Source organism: Oncorhynchus gorbuscha, unplaced genomic scaffold (genome assembly GCF_021184085.1).
Source record: "Oncorhynchus gorbuscha isolate QuinsamMale2020 ecotype Even-year unplaced genomic scaffold, OgorEven_v1.0 Un_scaffold_222:::fragment_2:::debris, whole genome shotgun sequence".
NCBI lineage: Eukaryota > Metazoa > Chordata > Actinopteri > Salmoniformes > Salmonidae > Oncorhynchus > Oncorhynchus gorbuscha.
Window position 1 is genome coordinate 27501 of NW_025745105.1, and position 25000 is coordinate 52500.

The 25000-nt window shown below is 47.8% G+C and overlaps 1 protein-coding gene across 1 annotated transcript in view; it reads right to left on the minus strand.

Moving 5' to 3' along the window:
* LOC124017475 (protein diaphanous homolog 1) overlaps positions 1 to 25000 on the minus strand; it is a 48908-nt gene that overhangs the window by 22694 nt on the left and 1214 nt on the right. The gene's annotated exons all lie outside the window — the stretch shown is intronic.

Consider the following 25000-nt stretch of genomic DNA (forward strand, 5'->3'; position numbering starts at 1 on the left):
AAGTGAGTCAGAGGGGGAAAGAGAGGAGGTGGGAGGCGATGGGAAAGGTGTGGAGGGAAAACGCAATTCTCTGATGTTAAGAAATATATATATATCCCCCATTTCCCCATAGGAGTGGACGAGAAGCTCAGGGTCAGATGGGTGAAGGCGTGGGAGTGTCTCCCACTCTCTCTCTGTAGCCTTAAAGCCTTGCCCTTGATCCAACCTTGAATGCAGTTTCACTCCGACTAAGCTTAGTCTTAATACTAAATCCAATGCTCTCTCTTACCCCCCCCCACACACACCATTCTGACTGTGTAGTAAGATTATGAGACGAATATGTTCTCTCTCATTTGACTGCTTCTCCTCTTTATGGGCTCCTCACTGAGGACATCAGCCCACCCACACTCCCTCTGCCCTCTCTCTCCCTGGCACACTGTACGCCAGGGATCATAGACTAGATTCAGCCGTGGGCCGATGTTTCCTTGAGAAAAAGGTCGGGGGGGGGCTGGAACAGAATTCCAAATATTGTGCAGGCTGCTGATTGACCGCAAGCCCAAACAGATAACAGTTGACTAAAACAATCATTCCAAACTTTGCTGTCCAACAATAAAATAAACACACACACACACACACATATATATATTTTTAAACATCTCAGATAACTTGGGGGAAGAAGAATTATCACTAGCGGTTGGAGAACCCTGCTGTAGACAGAGACAGACAGACAGACAGACAGACAGACAGACAGACAGACAGACAGACAGACAGACAGACAGACAGACAGACAGACAGACAGACAGACAGACAGACAGACAGACAGACAGACAGACAGACAGACAGACAGACAGACAGACAGACAGACAGACAGACAGACAGACAGACAGACAGACAGACAGACAGACAGACAGACAGACAGACAGACAGACAGAGCTACGGAGCAGTGTAGCGAGAGAGCGATTGAGCTATTGAGCAAAAGAGAGGAAGAAAACAGGAGTCGCCTAAGTTTCCCTTAGGCCCAGATCTAAGATCAGTGTAATCCTCTCCATATCCCATGAGCACTCTGGAGGTCAAAGCTCAGCAATGGTCACCGTGTCATCTAACCCGGAATCTGAGAATCCTCCTGCACTTCTCCATCTAGTCCTTCTTTCTCCATCACGCCATCATCACGTCTCCTTCCCGGCCGGGGACACCCCCCCCACCCCCCTCTCCATCCCTCGGTCTCTCCACAGTGATTAATGGCAGGAGCGAGGGATGGTGGCAGAGGGCTATAAAAGTGTAATTTGTTCCATTTTCCTCAGGAAACCAAATTCACTTTCTCTCCTCCGTTATAATCTGTTAACATTCAGATGGCCAGCGCAGGCAGACAGCGCATTACCCACCCACGCCGGCAACTAATGACCCTCACACACACACACACACACACACACTATATGACCTTACTTCATTTCAGCCCGTAATGGACTGAGAAAAGGGAAGGGGAGCGAGAGACAGCGGGGAAGGAGAAAATAAGAGAAATTAAGGCCAAGGTACATTGGTACAAATTCTAAAAATCTCTCTCCCTAATGCTTCCTCTCTTTCTCGCTCTTGCTCCCAATGCTTCTCATTCTCTACTTTTTCCCTACCTCCACCCTTGCTCCTTCCCCCTCTCGCTGTTTCTCAGAGCGCTTATAGCTCCCTCCTTTGTTGTAGTGGAACAATGTGCTGCTGTGTACGGTATGACTGCACAGTACACCGCCATAGAGGATCTATAGAAGGGATGTTGGTCATTAGCCCAGCCTCATTCCTTACTAATTACACTCGTTTCCATGCACACCACAATTACACTCAAACGCACCCGCAGACGCTCCTGCCATCGCACTCAGAACAGCCATTGCATCCCACACAGACGCACTTTCTCGCTCTGAAACATCAGAGGAAGAGGAGGCTATTTAAATATCCATTGTTCCTCTCGGTAGCGCCGTAAGTTCACTAAACGAAGGGGTCGTTCGCGATCGTTCAGATCGTCTCATCTCAACACAGGCCTCACTTCCCTGACAGATGGTAGGTAGTTCAGGATGATCGAGTTGTACTACACCGTCGGAAGTGGCAGGGCCTGCAAACCATTACAGACAACAAAGGGAAGCACAGCCGAGAGCTGCCCAGTGACACGAGCCTACCGGACGAGCTAAACTACTTCTATGCTCGCTTCGAGGCAAATAACACTGAAACATGCATGAGAGCACCAGCTGTACCGGAAGACATAGTGATCACGCTTTCCGCAGCTGATGTGAGTAAGACCTTTAGACAGGTCAACATTCACAAGGTCGCAGGGCCAGACGAATTACCAGGACGTGAACTGCGAGCATGCGCTGACCAACTAGCAAGTGTCTTCACTGACATGTTCAACCTCTCCCTGAGTCTAATACCAACATGTTTTAAGCAGACCACCATAGTGCCTGTGCCCAAGAACACTAAGGTAACCTTTCAAAATGACTACCGACCCGTAGGACTCACGTCTGGAGCCATGAAGTGCTTTGAAAGGCTGGTCATGGCTCACAACACCATCATCCCAGAAACCCTAGACACACTCCAATTTGCATACCGCCCCAACAGATCCACAGATGATGCAGCCTCGATTGCACTCCACACTGCCCTTTCCCACCTTGACAGAAGGAACACCTATGTGAGTATGCTATTCATTGACTACAGCTGAACGTTCAACACCATAGTGACCTCAAAGCTCATCACTAAGAACCTTGGGACTAAACACCTCCCTCTGCAACTGGACCCTGGACTGCCTGACGGGCCACCCCGGGTGGAAACTGTAGGCAACAACAAATCTGCCACGCTGATCCTCAATACAGGGGCCCCTCAGGGGTGCGTACTTAGTCCCCTCCTGTACTCCCTGTTCACTCATGACTGCACAGTCAATTTGCCGATGACACAACAGTGGTAGGCCTGATCACAGACAACAACGAGACAGCCTAAAGGGAGGAGGTCAGAGACCCGGCCGTGTGGTGCCACAACCTCTCCCTCAACGTGATCAAGACAAATGAGATGATTATGGACTACAGGAAAAAGCGGACCGAGCACACCCCCCATTCTCATCAACGGGGCTGCAGGGGAGCAGGTTGAGAGCCTCAAGTTCCTTGGTGTCCACATCAACAAATTAACATGGTCCAAGCACACCAATGTAGTCGTGCAGCGGGCACGAAAAAACCTATACCCCCTCAGGAGACTGAAAAGATTTGTCATGGTTCAGATCCTCAAAAGGTTCTACAGCTGCACAATCCTGACTGGTTGCATCACTGCCTGGTATGGCAACTGCTCGGCCTTCAACCGCAAGGCACTACAGAGGGTATTGCGAACGGCCCAGTACATCACTGGGGCCAAGATTCCTTCCATCCAGAAGGCCTGAAAAATGTCAGACTGTTCTCTCTGCTACCACACGACAAGCAGTACCGGAGCGCCACGTCTAGGTCCAAGAGGCTTCTAAACAGCTTCTACCCCCAAGCCAGAAGACTCCTGAACATCTAGTCAAATGGCTACCCAGGATATTTGCATTGCCCCCCCCCTCCACACCACTGGCACTCTGTTGTCATCTATGCATAGTCACTTTAATTAACTCTACCTACATGTACATACTACCTCAACTAACCGGTGCCCTCATACATCGACTATGTACCAGCACCCCCCTGTATATATTGTTACTTTTTACTGCTCCTCTTTAATTACTTGTTACTTTTATCCGTATTTTTGAAACTGCACTGTTGGTTAAGGGCTCGTAGGTAAGCATTTCAGTGTACGGTTGTATTCGGCACATGCGACTAACACATTTGATTTGATTTTGATACATGGTTTAGTAACTACATAGCACCTTCAGACCCATAGTCAATGGTTTCTCTCCCCTAGCTGCTGATCTCCAATGTCAATGTCCACCAGATGCATTTGCGTTTTGTTTCGCCGGATGTCTGGCCCGCGTCTTCCGTACTTGGCGCACGAGTGCGTCGCTTCTTAACTAGCTAAACGCTAGCTAGTCGGAGTGTGTGCGCACTGACGTTTGAGCGACCGCGCGGTAAAGCAACGCACAACTTGGAAATATTTACACAGCACGCACCGCGGCCTAATGCCGCATCCGCAACGCAGTTGACTCCCTGAAAAAATAAAAAATAAGGTTAATTACACAATATAAATATTGACAACGAATGACTTCCGCCGGAACGCGAAGAGTTTTAATACATCTGGTGGACAGGAGACGTAATGCTTGGAATAAAGAGCGTCTACACGGCATTAATCAAGACCGCAAACTAAGGTTACGGAGACGGACAGGACGGATTTCGCCAGTCACAATTGACACTGACAAGTCTGTCTCTGCTGTACGACTTCCGTCCCAGAGCCATGTATTTCCAGAGTTGGGCCAGTGGGGTTTCTGCATTATGATGTATTCACAGGACACTTCAACACATCCTACGGCAACCGTGTTATCTCCCCATTAACATTACGTGGGGGATATTTAAACAACGCTAAGTAACTTAATATCTAGAATTAGAACAAATTTCTAAAGTCTAAAAGTTGGCCTAACTATCTAAATATATATGTCTCTGCTCACTCCTACTCTCGGTAACATAAAATCACTTTTATCACTACTTCTAAACTGAGTTGAGCAGGCGTGACTCACACCAGCTTTATATTCCTCATATCTCTGATGGATTCCATCTCCCACAGTTCAACTCAATCTCTATGTTCAACGCTACAGTATCTCTCCACACTTCTCTATCAGTTCATCTCTCTCTCTCTCTTCGTAGGATTAGCTCCCCCCCGGAGATAACAGGGTTTTAAACTTCACACAAATTAACACTGTGGGAAAAAGAGAGAGAGAGAGACTGAATGAGAGAGATGGAGATTAGGACAGCGGAACAAGCTCACATCCAGGTCACGCTGCTCTGCCTTTCAGAAAGTAACCTGCTCTCATAAATACTCCTCCCCTCCCTGCCTTTCATCCCTCTCTTTCCATTAAAACACATCCCAGAAACATGGTGTTCCACTCTGTCTCCCTCACGTCTTCTCTATTATTAATGCTAGTTAACGCTCGCCCAAACTATGCGTGTGTGAGAGAACGCGTCGAACACGGCAGAGGGACTGATGAACGAAAGTGGGGGGGGTGTTAACACGGCATCATCATCAGTGCATTCTCTGACACTGGCAAACACACCGTTTGCTGCTGAGGAAGATGAGGAGTGAAAGAAGTCACATTAAAACAGCAAACTCGTCCTGTTTTCACTTTCATACCCCCAGTCCCTTTTCATAATGCATTAAAGCCACCAGTCAGAGGGAGGGAGGGAGGGAGGGAGGGAGGCAGGCAGGCAGGCAGGGAGAGAGATATTCTCAAAGTAATTTGGAGCTCACGGATATAGCGAGGAAGATTAAACGCAGGAAATAGAAGCGCATGTGATGGAGAGGCGAGCGAGGGATGAGGATGGACTGATAGACAGAGAGATCATGTACATAGATAAAAGATGGGGTGTACAGATAGAGGAAGTGGGAGGAGAAAGATATGGTGTCACTGATTCAGTTAGTGACTGTGTGTGTGTGAGAGGTTTTGTTTGGGGGAGGGGGGGGGGGGGGGGGGGGGTCGGGGGCCCGGGGCACTGCTGCCCTTGTTATTGTGAACCAGTGGGACAACACACACACACACCCGCACAGTACAATCAGAGCACACACACAGTACCATCAGAGCACACAACACAGTAAACACCTACACACATTAGAGGCTTGGGTTGGGAGTAATCTTGACACAGACGTAGAGAGACAGAAAGACACGCTAACTCCAGCATTAACAGACTCTTAAACAACCAAACATCCCATTACTGTTAAACAACCATCACCGTAACGTATCCTAACCATCGAAGCATTTACAATATCAATGTTTAAATATGATGCTGACAGAGACACAGAACACTATGTAGACCATATACTGGTGGTTAGAGGGCTGACAGAGACACAGAGCACTATGTAGACCATATACTGGTGGTTAGAGGGCTGACAGAGACACAGAGCACTATGTAGACCATATACTGGTGGTTAGAGGGCTGACAGAGACACAGAGCACTATGTAGACCATATACTGGTGGTTAGAGGGCTGACAGAGACACAGAGCACTATGTAGACCATATACTGGTGGTTAGAGGGCTGACAGAGACACAGAGCACTATGTAGACCATATACTGGTGGTTAGAGGGCTGACAGAGACACAGAGCACTATGTAGACCATATACTGGTGGTTAGAGGGCTAACTAACACACAGCGGACAGAGGCTGAAAACCAACAAGAATACTGCTGGAGGCAAAGAGCGAGGGAGGGAAAGAAAGGAAAGTAGAGAAACTGACAATGTGGTGTGTGTGTGTGTGTGTGTGTGTGTGTGTGTGTGTGTGTGTGTGTGTGTGTGGGATGGACAGGACAAGCGCTGGGATGGCTGGCTGGCCTGGACTCTCTTTGGTTTGTTTTGATTTCTGCCTCAACAACAGCAACCCTGTATTCTCATGGGAATGACGGATATGGAGGTAGTCACTGTGTGTGTGTGTGTACCTTCCAGATTCTCTGAGGTGTGTTTGAGTGTTGCTGAAGCCTGACAGTAATGATATTGTTTTTATTAATGTCTGATGAAAGATTTAGCGTCTGGCTGCTGGGGCTTTTAGTGCTTTTACCCCACGGAGAAGAGCGCCTGTCTGGATTCCTCTCCATCACACACACACACACACACACACACACACACACACACACACACACACACACACACACACACACACACACACACACACACACACACACACACACACACACACACACACACACACACACACACACACACACACACACACACCCTTCACTCTCATCCTCTCTGATTCCTCTCTTTATATATTCCTCTGCCTTGATGTTTCTCTCCCTTTCCATAGCTCTTCACAATGTAAAGATATCCCTCTTTTTCTCTTTTATCCTTTCTCTGGGTAACATGCACAAATAACAAAGACACACACACACACACAAACACACAGGAATGAGAGACGGAACTCATGAAAGCTCTCAGAACACAATGGAAGCAGAGTGCAAGAATAAAGCATGACTAGAAGCAGAGAGACCGAGTGAGTGAAAGGAGAAACTGCACTCCTGCATTTAGACAGTCTACAATACAGACGCTAAAGAAAATGTCCGCCGCGCCCCTGTCTCGCTCTTGAACACGGACGAGTCTTGACAGAGACGAGCACAAAGAACCCACCGACAGAAAGAAAGCCTGAACAGGCCTTTAGAAGACTGGACGAAGGAGGGAGAGAGGTCTAATAGGGAAAGAGAAGAGGGTTGGAGAGAATGTGTGGTAAACAGAGGGAGGAGAAAGGAGCAGGCAGTCTAGTCTTGGATTCAGCCTAACCATCCTCCTGAAAATCACTATTGCGAGAGAGCGGTGTGCGTGCAGAACGGATCCTACCTATTAGATTACACTCTAAACTCCTAATTAATCCTTCTAAACGGGATTATGGAAACAGAGCATGATAACATCACTATTCCACCCCGTGCTCAGACATACGCCGTGTGTGTGTGTGTTTTTACGTCACTAACAGCATTCCAGCTCAAGTCTCAGTAGGGATTTCTGTGTCCTTGGTCAATGGCGCTGACAGAGCCGTAGGTCCCTTATGATCAGATTGTGCACGCTAGCACACACACTAAACTCTCCTCAGACCACATGTCTATAAAGGCTTTATGAATTATTATTAGTGTCTTAACATTACACTTCACACAGTTACACTGCAGACTGGAGGGAATAAACACACACACACACACACAGATTTGTCCCCACTCTCTCCCTCCGGCACAGATGTAGTGTGATACAGGACTATCTTGGGGCTGCCCTGTTATGGACCATATCTACCACAACTAATAGTCTATAACCATAACTAATATCTAGCCCAACTAACAGTCTATAACCTGAACTAATATCTAGCCCAACTAATATTCTACAACCTGAACTGAGTCTAAAACCACAACTAATAGTCTATACCCAGAACTAATAGTATATAACAACTAGTAGTCTATAACCACAACTAGTCTATAACCATAACTAATATCTACCACAACTAGTAGTCTATATCCACAAATAATAGTCTATAACCTGAACTAATATCTAGCCCAACTAATATTCTACAACCTGAACTGAGTCTAAAACCACAACTAATAGTCTATACCCAGAACTAATAGTCTATAACCTAAACTAATATCTAGCCCAACTAATATTCTACAACCTGAACTGAGTCTAAAACCACAACTAATAGTCTATACCCAGAACTAATAGTATATAACAACTAGTAGTCTATAACCACAACTAATAGTCTATAACCATAACTAATATCTACCACAACTAGTAGTCTATATCCACAAATAATAGTCTATAACCAGAACTAATATCTACCACAGCTAGTAGTCAATAAACAAAACTAATATCTAGCACAACTAAGTCTATAACAAGAACTAATATCTAGCACAACTAAGTCTATAACCTGAACTAATATCTACCACAACTAATAGTCTAACCTTAACTAATATCTACCACAACTAGTAGCCTATAACCACAACTAATAGTCTATAATCAGAACTAATATCTACCACAACTAGTAGTCTATAACAAGAACTAATATCTACCACAATGAATAGTCTATAAGCAGAACTAATATCAACCACAACTAAGTCTATAACCAGAACTAATATCTACCACAACTAATAGTCAATAACATTAACTAATATCTACCACAACTAGTAGTCTATAACCACAACTAATATCTACCACAACTAGTAGTCTATAACCAGAACTAATATCTACCACAACTAGTAGTCTATAACCACAACTAATGGTCTATAACCAGAACTACTATCTACCACAACTAGTAGTCTATAACCAGAACTACTATCTACCACAACTAGTAGTCTATAACCAGAACTACTATCTACCACAACTAGTAGTCTATAACCAGAACGAATATTTACCACAACTAGTAGTCTATAACCAGAACTAATATTTACCACAACTAGTAGTCTATAACCAGAACTAATATCTACCACAACTAGTAGTCTATAACCTGAACTAATAGTCTATAACTTGAACAAATAGTCTATAACCACAACTAATAGTCTATATCCACAACTAGTAGTTTATATCCACAACTAATAGTTTATAACAAGAACTACTATCTACCACAACTAGTAGTCTATAACCAGAACTACTATCTACCACAATGAATAGTCTATAACCAGAACTAATATTTACCACAACTAGTAGTCTATAAGCAGTATTAACCAGCTATACTCTCCAAGGAGACACTAACAGAACCATGCAGCATTAACCAGCTATACTCTCTAAGGAGACACTAACAGAACCATGCAGTATTAACCAGCTATACTCTCTAAGGAGACACTAACAGAACCATGCAGTATTAACCAGCTATACTCTCTAAGGAGACACTAACAGAACCATGCAGAACCATGCAGCATTAACCAGCTATACTCTCTAAGGAGACACTAACAGAACCATGCAGTATTAACCAGCTATACTCTCTAAGGAGACACTAACAGAACCATGCAGTATTAACCAGCTATACTCTCCAAGGAGACACTAACAGAACCATGCAGCATTAACCAGCTATACTCTCTAAGGAGACACTAACAGAACCATGCAGTATTAACCAGCTATACTCTAAGGAGACACTAACAGAACCATGCAGTATTAACCAGCTATACTCTCTAAGGAGACACTAACAGAACCATGCAGTATTAACCAGCTATACCAATGAGACACTAACAGAACCATGCAGTATTAACCAGCTATACTCTCTAAGGAGGCACTGACAGAACCATGCAGTATTAACCAGCTATACTCTCTAAGGAGAGAGTAAACAGAACCATGCAGTATTAACCAGCTATACTCTCTAAGGAGACACTAACAGAACCATGCAGTATTAACCAGCTATACTCTCTAAGGAGACACTAACAGAACCATGCAGTATTAACCAGCTATACTCTCTAAGGAGACACTAACAGAACCATGCAGTATTAACCAGCTATACTCTCTAAGGAGACACTAACAGAACCATGCAGTATTAACCAGCTATACTCTCTAAGGAGACACTAACAGAACCATGCAGCATTAACCAGCTATACTCTCTAAGGAGACACTAACAGAACCATGCAGTATTAACCAGCTATACTCTAAGGAGACACTAACAGAACCATGCAGTATTAACCAGCTATACTCTCTAAGGAGACACTAACAGAACCATGCAGTATTAACCAGCTATACTCTCTAAGGAGACACTAACAGAACCATGCAGTATTAACCAGCTATACTCTCTAAGGAGACACTAACAGAACCATGCAGTATTAACCAGCTATACTCTCTAAGGAGACACTAACAGAACCCGAAAGAAAGAGAAAGACATTAAGACAGTCAGTCAGAGATACAGGGTAAGTATTTGTGGACAGTGATGTGCTGGCAGCATTCTCTTCCTTTTTAAGACTTCCTTGCTCTCAGGAGAAAAAGAGGAGGATAGAAAAGCATCACAGCAGGCATTTTAGCACCTCATCCCCCCCAGACACAATATGTCTCACCGCTGTCTCTCTGGCATCTGGCCTCTATCAACATTCTCTCTCCCTCTCTCGTTTCAAACAGAGCATCTCGGACCTACTACGTACCACACCCACACACACATATATAGGAGTATGTGAGTGGAGATGAGCGGTTGGAAATCCCACTCTTCGCTCACAGAGCGATCTTCGCACACCGCTCCGGCACTCAACTTCCTTTCCCTCGCTCCACAAAAACAAACAAAACAAAAATATAAAATAAATAAAATCTCTCAGCCCTCAGAGGAAAAAATAAATAATAATTTGCTCCATTCATTTTTTTTTTTTTTTTAAATATTATTTACCTGACACCCCAGCTACTTTTGGGACCATGTACCATTAAAAAAAAAAAGAAGTAGGCTATCGTGAGACGCTTTAACATTTCAACAAAATGTCGTAGGCTATAAAACAAGGGGCCTACCTGATGATATGTGGCCACAGTGTTAGAAAACTAGCCTTTTCTCTAGTCTTTTGATGATCAGATGCTTCAGTTGTAACGGGGGCTCTGCCATAACAGGGGCTCTGCTGCGCTCACATTTTACAGTTGAGAGACAAGTTTAGCACTGTTACAAAATTAGACTGCACATTTACTTTTTTCATCGTCTTCTTTATACAAATCGCCAATATAAAAAGTCTCCGGTACTGCTGCATGGGCACATTGGTCGTCTTGCTATCCATTACAGACTGTGTGACCTATTTCTAGGGACGACTCGCTACAACATCTCTGGGCATTAGTGGCCGGTTGGGCTCAACAAATACAACAGAACAGGCCTAATTAAAAGAAGAGTGACGAAGGAAATAGAAAACGCTGGGCAGAGCATGCCCAGAGCTCTTGACTGAGTGGGATTGGGGAAATAACACACGCTCCACTGCTTCCTCCACTCTGCTCACATCCTCTGGTACACACACACACCGGTGTACTTGTGGGTAACAGGGTCTCAAATCTGGAAGAGCAACCCTACACGGTTCACTGTCGCGGCAACACATGTCACGCCAGACAACGACACCCACCCATCCATCTATCGCCCCCTCTATCTCCCTCTATCAATCCCCACTCTCCCTCTATCCATCCCCTCTCCCTCTATCCATCCCCTCTCCCTCTATCCATCCCCTCTCCCTCATTCTTTCACCCTCTAGCCATCCCCCCTCCCTCATTCTTTCACCCTCTAGCCATCCCCTCTCCCTTTCACCCTCTAGCCACCCCCTCTCCCTTTCACCCTCTAGCCATCCCCTCTCCCTCATCCTTTCACCCTCTAGCCATCCCCTCTCCCTCATCCTTTCACCCTCTAGCCATCCCCTCTCCCTCATTCTTTCACCCTCTAGCCATCCCCTCTCCATTATTCTTTCACCCTCTAGCCATCCCCCTCCCTCATTCTTTCACCCTCTAGCCATCCCCCCTCCCTCATTCTTTCACCCTCTAGCCATCCCCTCTCCCTTTCACCCTCTAGCCATCCCCTCTCCCTCATCCTTTCACCCTCTAGCCATCCCCTCTCCCTCATCCTTTCACCCTCTAGCCATCCCCTCTCCCTCATTCTTTCACCCTCTAGCCATCCCCTCTCCCTCATTCTTTCACCCTCTAGCCATCCCCTCTCCCTCATTCTTTCACCCTCTAGCCATCCCCTCTCCCTCATTCTTTCACCCTCTAGCCATCCCCTCTCCCTCATTCTTTCACCCTCTAGCCATCCCCTCTCCCTCATTCTTTCACCCTCTAGCCATCCCCTCTCCCTCATTCTTTCACCCTCTAGCCATCCCCTCTCCCTCATTCTTTCACCCTCTAGCCATCCCCTCTCCCTCGTTCTTTCACCCTCTAGCCATCCCCTCTCCCTCATCCTTTCACCCTCATTCTTTCACTAGTACTCTACTCACTCGGCTTCCATCATTCACTCGGACATAAGTCCTTACGTGTCTCTCCATCTCTTTACTCCCACCCGTCCTCTATCCTCTTTACCTCAAAGCTCTCACGCCATTTCTCTACCGAGCTACTGGTTTCTCTCTGTAGATTGTCCATCCCTCTCTCGGAACAGAGCCTCGCAACGAGGTAGAAACTTTCCATCAGAACAGAAACTTCAACTTAGATTTCTTGTACATTCGGTGTTCAACGTTGAACTTTATCCCTGGTGTATCAACTTAGTTCTCCAAGTAGAGAAAGACACAGTGCTGTCATTAACTATTCACTGTGGATATTGTATAACACGCTGAGTTCCCCTAGTAATAAATACACACATTTAGTTTTTTATTTATTTAAATGAGATAGTTCTGGTCCAGGAAGCTATGGTTGCAACATCCCTATGGTAATAAAATACACATTCTTGATGCGTTTCCCCAATGTGTGACTGCCCTTGTCCCCACCTTCCCTCTTCTCCCAGTGCAAGGTTCACCCTCCAGTTACTCCTCCTGGACGGAGTGATGAGCGTGTGGGGAATGGAGAGGGAGAGATGAAAGGAGAGATGAAGGGAGGGAGAGGGGGAGCTCGCCCATGCATTATTGAACAGACAGAGTGGAGTTTTAGGGATAATGTAAAAGTGGAGTTAGGGACAACCTTTCCCTCTCTCCTCCCCCTCTCTCACTCCTCCCCCCCCAGCGGATTATACATCTTTTATTCAAGTGGGAGGTTAAAAATTCAAAGCTTGGGGGGGAAGAGCGCGGGGGAGGGAATGAGTGTACCTGAAAATGGACAAAATGAACAAATGTCTTTGGGGACTTTCTCAAGTGCTAATCTAGGAGCACTACTCCCTTTGATTAGGACTGAGGGAGAGACCGAGGGAGAGAGGAGGGGTAGGAACATTCCCATGTGGCGCGTCAGCGTGGTGAAAAAATGAAGGTGTCTGCAGGGCAAACCAGAACTGCGTCCCAGGAACACATTGATACAGAGCCATGGAGAAGGGCTAGCAAACACACACACACACACACTCACTACTCTCGCTCACTGACACACACACATAGATCCTAAGTAATGGAGCAGAGCTAACACACACCTCTCTAATAATACCACAGATTAACACAGACACACACATTCCTTAAAGGTCACAAATTAAGGTCAGAAAGCAAAGTGACCTAACCCACAAACCTCTGTAAATACCATGTCTGGTTTAAATGCCATGCTGAAGGCCCTACTGCAGGCCATATGTAAGCAGAGCCAGGAGCAGCCTAGGGCCATTCCCCTCTCTCTAGGAAGAGTGGAACTGGAAGGTTTAATGCTAGGGATATAGTTTAATATCTGCGAGTTCGTAACTAGAACGTTTAAAGAGATACTGCGAGACTTTGGCAATTAAGCCATTGTTCTACTTACCCAGAGTCAGATGAACACATTTTTGGGGGGTCTCTTTGCACAGTAGCATACAGTAGCTTACCTGTAGACTTCTAGTCATCGTGCTAATGCTAGTTAGCGCTGGCTCGCCAAACCACCCACGACTTCCTTCATACTGCACGGCACACAGGGTAAGGAGAAAACGTGCTTAGTTGCCAGGATGTAGCAGTATCCGTTCTATGCTAGGGAGAGAGTATCAACTCCAGGAGGAGTAGTCATAAGGACGGGAAGAGATTTCAGGAGCTGCAGATGGAATATGGGGAGGTTTTAACTGTCTTTCAGTGAAAACCCTGAAGACTTCCCTGCACCTTGGGGAAAAAAATAGATATTCGAACAAGTCAAAATTGGAGAACGGACGCCTTATGCGACAGCGTCCGCTGTAGGCAACGGTTAAATGACTGTAGCTGTTGGTATGAACATAGCTTCATATACATCTCCCTCTCCCTCTCTCTCAGCTGAGATAAGAGAAAAAAAGACAGGGGAGGAGGAAGGTAGGAGAGAGGAGCGGAGAAGAGGGGGCGCTAATCTTGTCATCTGCGTCTTTGAAGACGCTCCTTTCCCCCCACCGCTTTTTCATTCCCTGCCATCGGTGGCATCAAAGTCTGTGGCTAGGCAGTATGCCTGTGTGTGTGTGTGTGTGTGTGTGTGTGTGTGTGTGTGTGTGTGTGTGTGTGTGTGTGTGTGTGTGTGTGTGTGTGTGTGTGTGTGAGAGAGAGCGCTGAGTGCCATTGAGTGTGCCAGTGTCTGTGTGTGCTCGTGTGGGAGAGCAAGTGTGTGTGTGTGTGTGTGTGTGTGTGTGCTCGTGTGGGAGAGCAAGTGTGTGTGTGTGAGAGAATTTGAGTGTGTGTGTGAGAGTTTGAGTGTGTGTGTGTGTGCGCTACCCCTTAGGGAGGCCTAATAATGAGAATAAACCAGCAGAAACAGTAGCAGACTACGAGGGCTGCCATAAGCAGGAGCAGGGCAGGCAGGCCCAATCAGTCTACACTCGCTCTCGCTGTGTGTGTGTGTGTGTGTGTGTGTGTGTGTGTGTGTGTGTGTGTGTGTGTGTGTGTGTGTGTGTGTGTGTGTGTGTGTGTGTGTGTGTGTGTGTGTGTGTGTGTGTTGACAACACACACTTTTTCTTCTCTTACCCTTTCTCCATCTCTCGCTCCATGTTGATTAAACTGCTTCTAAACATAGATATGGCCCTCATATCTCCCCTTCCCCATCCTCTCTCTCCACCCTCCTTCCAGCATTAAAACACCCCCAATCCTTCCCTAACACACACACACCAAATGAAGAGAAAAACGGTCAGATGAAAAAGAGAGAAGAGAGAGAATCTGTCCTTAAAATAATGGATGGGGTAAAAGAGTGGGCGGAGGAAGATTGTAGGTGTTGCAGATCACTGCCTGGATCCTTTTCTCTCCTCAAACCCAGCTGCTTCATGCCTAACTCAGTAACAGGCCGCGCTGGGTTCGTAAACACTTAGCATCTGTAACAAGCTTTCAACCAAATCACCCCAATTAAACACACACACATACACACACCTCGCCTGTCACATCGGAGTGTGTATTTATATGCTAATGGTGTTGGGAGCTGAGATTGGAGCGTTGCTTGGCTCGACGGTCGGAGAGCGAGGAGTAAGCGGCGAGGAGCGAGGAGCGGGCCGTTCAAAACCGGATAATCTCCAGGAAGAGAAAGTGGAGAGAGATTAAGCACACAGCCGCGATGAAGTGGCGAGGGCACACTTCATTTGCATGTAAAACAGAGGGAGAGCCAGGGAGAAAGCGAAAAGCGAGAGATGGAGCGAGAGTGGGATAGAGGGGACAAAAACATGCGCGGGCTGGGTGTGTGTGCGAGTGTGTGTGTAAATAAGCTGTTGCTTGTTGGCAGGCCCGCAGCACGAGGCGCTCACAGATGTGTTCTAACGCGATAACGACTGATGAATGAGCGGCGTTCTCCAACGGCTCGCAACGATAGAAAGATTGTGAATTCTGAGCTTTCGCTATCAGCAGCCGAGGAGAAGGAACGAACGCAGTGGCTTAGAACGCTGCTGTGCAAAGCCAAGCTAATACACAGCTAATGTGGGGCTTAGCAGTCGCCTTATCCGTACCCAAAGTACTGCACAGCACTCAAAGATAAACATTCGCACACACACACACACACACACACACACACACACACACACACACACACACACACACACACACACACACACACACACACACACACACACACACACACACACACACAGTCAACCTTAACTTACCAAAGGTCTGCACACTGTGAAACTCAAGGCACAAGCATGCCACACACACTTACTGCAATCCAATAGTTGCGTAGTAATTCCGTGAGAGGAACAATGGTGGGGGTGAAGACGGATATTTGAAACATTGGTGGATGAATGGACACATGGGGTGGGGGGGGGTCTTTTGGCTACGCATTAACCTGGCTCCCTCCAGCACACAGCGTGGTTTATTAACGACTAGCATCCACCATGTACCCCCACACACACACACACACACACACACACACACACACACACACACACACACACACACACACACACACACACACACACACACACACACACACACACACACACACACACACACACACACACACACACACACACACACCCACAAACACACTCAACCAATTTGAACAGAGAACACATAAGGCCTATTACCAAAGCCCGTTGCATAGGCATTTGAAAAACCCACACATAAATCAACACACACACACACCGCCCATGTCACAGACACATCAGGCCTGTGCCAGTGTGTCGCAAACACATTTAAAAGCATTTAAGCTGTTTATTGGCAGATCTTTAAATGTAAAAAAAAAAAATTCCCAAAGGACAAGACACCATGCAGTTAAGGGCTGTGTTGCGTAACAGACACACTAACGCACAACGTTACGGCATCTCTAAACCTCATCCCAAAACTCAAATAATGATCCCGGTATCATTCTGCCAGATAGGCACAGGCAACTTTGTAGTTTAACATTTAATAGAGAAGGTTTTTTGGGAAAGACTTTCCTTCTACCAGAAGACTGTTTTCATTTTCGTCATCGCTGACGGCCACACAAAGTGGTAGACATATACTGTATACACAGACAAGAGGGCAATTCCCTTTGCCTCAACAGAAAGTCGCAGGAAACACAAATCACTGACGCATTCCGAAAATGTCTTATGATGAACTTGGGTAAATTAATTAATTTAATAAACAGTGTTAATTCCCCTACTAGGTTTGAATTGTGTTCAATGTCTAAATGCCTCGTATTCTGTCCGCGTTTTCCTCATTGCGGATTTGATAGGGCCCTTACAAAAACACTCCAACTCCTCCCTACTGACTCTACAGGCTGGCTACACACAGCACATTCAGCACCAACTGCCCTTAAAATACTGGCATGAGTCTTGTCCTGGAAGCAGGAACCCGAGCGAGTTCCCCTTAGATATGCCAGCTGCAAAGTCAAAATTGGCTATATTGTTTTTTAAATGTTTATAATCAGATTTTAGGACTTTATGGCTGTGCCAACTATGTGACCAGAGCTGCCCCCAGAACAAGATTCATGAAGAAGAAAAAAGAACACTAGCCTGCTAAAATACTTATTTTTAAACTGAAGGTTTAACTTTAGTTCATCAGTATCCATTTTTACCGCTGGTGTGAGAGGCTGCGGTGAGGAAGTCCTGTTGACCCACCTCATCACACACTGGTGTGAGGCTACGGTGAGGAAGTCCTGTTGACACACCTTAGCGGGCCGGTGTGACCTGTACTGCAGAGGCTGTATCATTAGGATGGAGAGAGGCCAGGCAGAGAGCACAGAATAGTCTTAGTGAGAAGAACACATGGACACACACACACAGAGATGTGGACCTGCTTGCACACACACGTATAACACCCTCACACAGTGTAGGAAATTGATTTCCGTTGAACACAGGGAGATCAAAGGACTTATTATAATTGGTGTGTAAGTGCCGTGGAACCCCCCCGACCCCGACAGACAGACAGACACACACACACACACACTTATATTAAAACAAGTAGGTAAATGTTCAAAATATACTTATAGTGCAGCTGTCCATACATAGGCCATATGGAAAGTATTGTGACAAAGACGTGAGAACCTTATTGCCACCCCTATCAATGTCGGCTGTGTGTGTGTGTGTGTGTGTGTGTGTCTGACTAGCGGGGATCAGAGCGGGGAGTGTGAGCCTCAGCACGCCACGACTTGCCATCCGGTAACCGTGGTAATGAAGTAGGTCGCTGTATTCATCGTGGCGCGGCGAGGGGGCGTAGCCAGCGCCGGCTGGTGGGGTGTCACTGAGCGTGCTCCGTAGGGGGGAGGATAATCTCCACGGAGACAGAAACCAGGCCGCTGTGCTGCTCAGGTGTGCCACAAACAAATGAACGAAGGAAGGAGGGAGGGGGAGGAAGAGAGGAGGATGAAAGGAGAGGAGAACATATGCAGGCATCACCATGCCTTGAGACATCTTGAAACTTGTATTGGAAAAGGAGATGAAGGAAATGGAGTAAAAATGAAGAGAGGAGGGCTGGTTTGGGAAACTAAGGGTTATTAAAATCATCACCATATTAAGAGGATTAATATGCTTCTGGCCCTTTCTCACTTCCATATTAATCACTACAGTAACATCCCCTGTACCCGATATGTATTTCTCCTTTCTCTCCTTCTGTACCATGTCCTCACTCTCTCCTTCACTGTCTCCTGTCCTACCTCCTTTCCTGTCCCCCACTCCTTTCCACTCCCCTGTCCTCCCACGGCATCCCTCCTTTCCCTGTCCCCTACCTCCCCTACTTTCCACTCCCCTGTCCTCCCACGGCATCCCTTATTTCCCTGTCCCCTACCTCCCCTCCTTTCCACTCCCCTGTCCTCCCACGGCATCCCTCCTTTCCCTGTCCCCTACCGCCCCTCTTTTCCTGTCCCCCACTCCTTTCCACCCCTCTGTCCTCCCACTCTCACGGGCATCCGTCCTTTCCCTGTCCCCTACCTCCCCTCCTTTCCTGTCCCCCCTCCTTTCCCTGTCCCCTACCTCCCCTCCTTTCCTGCCCCCTCCTTTCCTATCAATCCTGTCCTCCAACTCCCCTTCACTATCCTCCCTCACTCCTTTCCCATCCACTGTCCTCACTCTCTCCTTCACTGTCTCCTGTCCTACCTCATTTCCTGTCCCCCACTCCTTTCCACTCCCCTGTCCTCACGCTCTCCTTCACTGTCCCCTGTCCTACCTCCTTTCCTGTCCCCCACTCCTTTCCACCCCTCTTTCCTCCCACTCTCACGGCATCCCTCCTTTCCACCCCTCTTTCCTCCCACTCTCACGGAATCCCTCCTTTCCCTGTCCCCTACTCCATCCCTCCTTTCCCTGTCCCCTACCGCCCCTCCTTTCCTGCCCCCTCCTTTCCTATCTATCCTGTGCTCCAACTCCCTTCACTATCCTCCCTCACTCCTTTCCTATCCTCCCCCTCGCCATTATTCCCCGTCCTCCCCCTCTCCATTATTCCCCGTCCTCCCCCTCTCCATTATTCCCCGTCCTCCCCCTCTCCATTATTCCCCGTCCTCCCCCTCGCCATTATTCCCCGTCCTCCCCCTCGCCATTATTCCCCGTCCTCCCCCTCGCCATTATTCCCCGTCCTCCCCCTCGCCATTATTCCCCGTCCTCCCCCTCGCCATTATTCCCCGTCCTCCCCCTCGCCATTATTCCCCGTCCTCCCCCTCGCCATTATTCCCCGTCCTCCCCCTCGCCATTATTCCCCGTCCTCCCCCTCGCCATTATTCCCCGTCCCCGTCCCCCCCTCGCCATTATTCCCCGTCCTCCCACTCGCCATTATTCCCCGTCCTCCCACTCGCCATTATTCCCCGTCCTCCCCCTCGCCATTATTCCCCGTCCTCCCCCTCGCCATTATTCCCCGTCCTCCCCTCGCCATTATTCCCCGTCCTCCCTCCTCCATTATTCCCCGTCCTCCCTCTCTCCATTATTCCCCGTCCTCCCTCTCGCCATTATTCCCTGCCCTCCCTCTTTTCCTATTCCCCGTTCTCTTGCTTTTCCCTATCCTCAGTCCTCCCTACCCTCCCCATGTACTCCCTCTCTCTCTTCTCTCCCTCCATCTCGCTTTCCTGCTAATTGGCCTATCTGAGGAGCAGACATCAAAAGGCCCCTGCTATCAAACACTGTGCTATAGCTTGTGCCAGAATAGGAAGAACAGAAAACAAGTAAATAAAGGGGGGGGGGGACACACTGAAGAGATCGAGAGAGGCAAGAGAAGAGAGAGGAATATTCAAGAAAACGAATGGACACAAGCGCTTCAAAAGGGCAGAAATTAGAGCCAGAATCACACACACACACCAGGGAGAACAGTGAGACATGGGTTTATAGGAGCACCACACATCCCCTTCCTTAACTATACATAAAAGCAGTTTTACACGGTTTATTTCAACAGACAAACTTGCAACTCAGCTGCAAACAACAGACGGTAAAAGACAAATATTCCAAACAGCTATCGAGCAAGAACAGGAGGAGAGTAGGGCTGTGAAGGTTTAAACAAAGTTGGGATCCTTAACATGAAGGGAAAAAATCCCTAGGTGAAAAACAACGTTTTACAATCACAGTGCAGTTACCTATGTGTTTCAGACATAAGGAAGTGGATGGCTGCAAACTTTCTACTATTAAACTCGGACAAAACAGAGATGATTGTTCTAGGTCCCAAGAAACAAAGAGATCTTCTGTTGAATCTGACAATTAATCTTAATGGTTGTTCAGTCGTCTCAAATAAAACTGTGAAGGACCTCGGCGTTACTCTGGACCCTGATCTCTCTTTTGAAGAACATATCAAGACCATTTCGAGGACAGCTTTTTTCCATCTACGTAACATTGCAAAAATCAGAAACTTTCTGTCCAAAAATGATGCAGAAAAATTAATCCATGCTTTTGTCACTTCTAGGTTAGACTACTGCAATGCTCTATTTTCCGGCTACCCGGATAAAGCACTAAATAAACTTCAGTTAGTGCTAAATACGGCTGCTAGAATCCTGACTAGAACCAAAAAATTTGATCATATTACTCCAGTGCTAGCCTCTCTACACTGGCTTCCTGTCAAAGCAAGGGCTGATTTCAAGGTTTTACTGCTAACCTACAAAGCATTACATGGGCTTGCTCCTACCTACCTCTCTGATTTGGTCCTGCCGTACATACCTACACGTACGCTACGGTCACAAGACGCAGGCCTCCTAATTGTCCCTAGAATTTCTAAGCAAACAGCTGGAGGCAGGGCTTTCTCCTATAGAGCTCCATTTTTATGGAACGGTCTGCCTACCCATGTCAGAGACGCAAACTCGGTCTCAACCTTTAAGTCTTTACTGAAGACTCATCTCTTCAGTGTGTCATATGATTGAGTGTAGTCTGGCCCAGGAGTGGGAAGGTGAACGGAAAGGCTCTGGAGCAACGAACCGCCCTTGCTGTCTCTGCCTGGCCGGTTCCCCTCTTTCCACTGGGATTCTCTGCCTCTAACCCTGTTACGGGGGGCTGAGTCACTGGTTTGCTGGGGCTCCCCCCCCCCCCCTTGGGTTGTACCGTGTCGGAGATCTTTGTGGGCTATACTCGGCCTTGTCTCAGGATGGTAAGTTGGTGGTTGAAGATTTCCCTCTAGTGGTGTGGCGGCTGTGCTTTGGCAAAGTGGGTGGGGTTATATCCTTCCTGTTTGGCCCTGTCCGGGGGTGTCCTCGGATGGGGCCACAGTGTCTCCTGACCCCTCCTGTCTCAGCCTCCAGTATTTATGCTGCAGTAGTTTATGTGTCGGGGGGCTAGGGTCAGTTTGTTTATCTGGAGTACTTCTCCTGTCCTATTCAGGTGTCCTGTGTGAATCTAAGTGTGCGTTCTCTAATTCTCTCCTTCTCTCTTTCTTTCTCTCTCTCGGAGGACCTGAGCCCTAGGACCATGCCCCAGGACTACCTGACATGATGACTCCTTGCTGTCCCCAGTCCACCTGGCCATGCTGCTGCTCCAGTTTCAACTGGCCTGGGCCCTAGGACCATGTCCCAGGACTACCTGACATGAGGACTCCTTGCTGTCCCCAGTCCACCTGGCCATGCTCCTGCTCCAGTTTCAACTGTTCTGCCTTACTATTATTCAACCATGCTGGTCATTTATGAACATTTGAACATCTTGGCCACGTTCTGTTATAATCAGGACGGCACAGCCAGAAGAAGACTGGCCACCCCACATATGCTCTCTCTAATTCTCTCTTTCTTTCTCTCTCTCGGAGGACCTGAGCCCTAGGACCGTGCCCCAGGACTACCTGACATGATGGCTCCTTGCTGTCCCCAGTCCACCTGACTGTGCTGCTGCTCCAGTTTCAACTGTTCTGCCTTATTATTATTTGACCATGCTGGTCATTTATGAACATTTGAACATCTTGGTCATGTTCTGTTATAATCTCTACCCGGCACAGCCAGAAGAGGACTGGCCACCCCACATAGCCCGGTTCCTCTCTAGGTTTCTTCCTAGGTTTTGGCCTTTCTAGGGAGTTTTTCCTAGCCACCGTGCTTTTACACCTGCATTGTTTGCTGTTTGGGGTTTTAGGCTGGGTTTCTGTACAGCACTTTGAGATATCAGCTGATGTACGAAGGGCTATATAAATAAATTTGATTTGATTTGATTTAAAAGGCCTGGGGAAAGTTGTGTAAATTATATAAAGTGAACAGTTGGCTACTTTGGTGAAGCGTTGAGAAACGCAAGATAATACATCGCGAGATACAGATTACAAAGACATCTTTCGCCCTGCCCTCTCCTCTCTCTCATGCTGGCTCCGCCTGCCTCCCGCACTTCACCAGAGATCTGTATATAATGGCAAGAGGCTCATGTCTCCGCCCTTACAATGGCAGTCGTTGTCCCCAAAAGGTTGGGAACGCAGGTGACAAGCTTGCCTTCCCCGCCTTGTGGCAACTGCTTATAAATTAAGCGTAACTATAAGAAACCTAAGATGTGTCAAAGAAATTGTATCCAGCTCGGGGCTCCAGCTCGGGGCTCCAGCTAGCTATGCATGTGGTTTCCGAACTCGCTAGCTAAGTGGCTAGATGGCAGGATCAGGCTTCTTGGTTAAAGCAGAGACAAGATCCCTGTTAGCTAAATTATATTGTGCAACAAATAGCGCCCCTTGTAATACCGTATATCCCGGTACGGTAAAACAACGGTAAGACGACATGAAGATATGGATACCACCCTATCCTATCCAAAAATACTGTCTCTTCGGAGTCGATTCCTATTCGAATCGAATCTCGTGTCGACACCGGGTAGTTGAAGTGCAAGGCGCTGAGGAATCAATTGGAGTCGACTCACCACTACGTCATCACCTTTGGGGGGGTGGGGGGGAGGCAAGCGACAGCAGAGAAGTCCTCTATGACAATACTTTGACAACCAGCTACAGAGAGATCGAGGAGAGAGACACAGATCAGGGCGGGGGGCCAGAGTAGTTTTGCGGCGCCATCAGTTCTGAGCACCGCAACCATGAGGTCATCAACCCACGACCCAGCCCGCAGCACTGAACGGGTGTGTGTGTGTGTTTGCAGACAGCAGAGGGAAGGGGTCAGGGGTCAGCGGGCTGACGGTGGTGTCGTTTCACTAGGCTGAGTAACGAGGGATGGGAAGAGGAGTGCAAATGGAGCCGCTGCAGAGCCTCAGCAGCGAGGCTTGTTTGTTAGCCTGTTTATATTGGCGGTATTGGAGTGGAGTGATGGGTAGAGGTGAGAGGTCAACCAACGTAATGAGGACTGGCTCCTTATCACAGTACACAACATGCAGGCTCTCGCGCTAACAATCACACTGGACACACACACACACTGGACACACACACACACTGGACACACACACTGGACACACACACACACACACACACTGGACACACACACACACACTGGACACACACTGGACACACACACACACACTGGACACACACACACACACACACACACACACACACACACACACACACACACACACACACACACACACACACACACACACACACACACACACACACACACACACACACACACACACACACACACACACACACACACACACACACAGGGAGTTGGAGCTATTGAAAAGGGCAGCGTGTGTTTACAGTCAGATATCAGAAAAGGTTATCAGACATCAAATGGGACAGCCGTGTCTCAGCCAATCACACAGAGGGACCAGAGGCACGGTAACGAATCACAGACTGACAGCAGACCTTAACCACTCCGTAGAGGTGAATGCTGATGGGACAGCTGACAACCTTGACATTTCAACGACTCGGACAGCCAGAGAGAGGGTGCGTGTGTGTACACGTTTGAGTGACTATATGCACGTGCGTAAGAGTGAGACAGACTGTGTTCTGATTGCACCGCAGCTGAAGGTCGATTGAACAAGCGGAGGGGCACACACACACACACACACACACATTTTGTCCCCTGAGGACAGTGGGCAGTGTCCTAGCTGTAATGATGAATATGGAGCAGAAGGCTCAGTGACACAGGAACAAGGTGACAAAGGAGAAGCTGGACAGGTGAGGGGTGTGTGGGTTGACAGTAGGACAGCACTCTGTGCCAAGACAGCAGGTGGCTAGTCACAGGGCATCAGTGACCTCTTCCCCCACCCCACCCCACCCCTTCCTCCTCCTCTCCCTCTGTCCACCCCTCCTCCTCCCCTCCCTCTGTCCACCCCTTCCTCCTCTCCTCCCTCTGTCCTCCTCTCCTCTCCTCCCTCTGTCCTCCTCTCCTCTCCTCCCTCTGTCCACCCCTTCATCCTCTCCTCCCTCTGTCCACCCCTTCCTCCTCTCCTCCCTCTGTCCACCCCTTCCTCCTCTCCTCCCTCTGTCCACCCCTTCCTCCTCTCCTCCCTCTGTCCACCCCTTCCTCCTCCCCTCCCTCTGTCCACCCCTTCCTCCTCCCCTCCCTCTGTCCACCCCTTCCTCCTCTCCTCCCTCTGTCCACCCCTTCCTCCTCCCCTCCCTCTGTCCACCCCTTCCTCCTCCCTCCCTCTGTCCACCCCTTCCTCCTCTCCTCCCTCCCTCTGTCCACCCCTTCCTCCCTCTGTCC